Raw genomic sequence first — 1,678 nt, 5'->3', positions numbered from 1 at the left:
TTAGTACGAGTTTTTATTATAGTTTTCCTCAATAAATTTTATTCCAATTCCCTCATTACAAGTTGTTAGTATATTCTTTTTTAGTCACCATATTTCCCAACTACCTATCCACTTCAATTAGTCCTTTTTATTTTAGTAATTATTATGTTTTAAAAATTTTATTTATTTTGCTCGAGACATTCACTTAAATTAATGAGAACATGTAATAACTACACAACCAAATAAATAAATAAAAATGATACTAATCTTAAGAAGCACAGAATGTCCATTGACTAATCTTGACAACTGTTAGGACTAAATACCTTCAAATGGCATGAAAAAGGTAAGGTTTTTAATAATAATAATAATAAGTAATAGAGTTTATAAATTTTGGACAATGTACTTTGCCAATTTATTTGTTTGGACTTTGCATTTTAATAAATTACTTTATGATTCAAGTATTTTGTAAAATGATTCAAATAGATCTCTAAATTTAATTTTAATAAAGAAAAAATTAAATATGAAATACAGTTGTTAGACTGAATAATTGTATTTTTGTTCTAAATTATTAGTTTGATAAATTATTTATAATTTTTTGTCAAAATACTTTGACTAAAATTAAATTTAGATTTATATTTAAACTATTTTACAAGATATATGATCTAAAAAATAATTTATCAAGATACAAAAACCAAAAATATATAAACCCTAAATATTATTATAATATTCAACTATAGGTCACACAAAAATATAGGGAGAGAAAAATTAGACTTTGTCCCCTGAATAGTGTCACATATGGATGGAAGCCAATTGCTCAAAAAATGAGAAATAAAATTCCAAAATAGTAGTTGCATTTATTAATGTGTACCAACCCAACATTTAATATCCAATATTAATATCACATCACTATAGTAGTTTTGGGTTTAAATCAATATCAATAATAATAATAATAACTATTCCATTAAAGTCTCTAATTAAACAGTGGTGCAAAGCCTTTATAATATGGCTGCTTATAGGGTATCCAGACCCTTCCTAAACTTGGAATGATTCCTACAAAGATTCCACTTGATTTTTTTTTTTTTTTTTTTGAAATATTTGAAAATGGTTTAGGTGGACAAATGGGAAAAACATGGGCATGACTAAGTCTAATAAGTCTAAATTTTTCTCTCAATTAATCTCAAATATCACCATTTGCTTATATTAGCCATCTCTGATAGCCTATCAAACCCTATTGGGTCAAACTCAATCCCATTCACAATGGTATGGATAGTCATAATGAAAGCAGCTTGCTCTTTGGATTATTATTATTACAACTTTATAATAAAAGTTTGGAACTTTTTCATTTTTCATTTATACAAAATTCTTTTCTATTTCCTTTCTAAATAAACTCTGTAGTTTTTAGTCAACACAAGAAACCAATTTGTCACTATGTCACATTACTTTATTCCCTCTTTTGTAACTTTTATTATTATTGTTATCATTATTATTATTCCTTATTTTTTTACCATTAACGATATCATGGAAAATGGTACAACAAGAAAGATATGAACTTTTTTTTTTCCTGTAAGAGAAAGAATGGATTTCTTTTGTTAGTTTAATGAGAAATAATTCAGTTATTTTCATCGTCCACTTACTCCGAATTTAACTCCTGTTTTAAAGACCACAATTGCCCACGTTAGTGGTCGAGACTCATAGCCAA

This window comes from Humulus lupulus, chromosome 3 (assembly GCF_963169125.1).
Source record: "Humulus lupulus chromosome 3, drHumLupu1.1, whole genome shotgun sequence".
Lineage (NCBI taxonomy): Eukaryota > Viridiplantae > Streptophyta > Magnoliopsida > Rosales > Cannabaceae > Humulus > Humulus lupulus.
Note: the sequence above shows the minus strand (reverse complement) of the source record.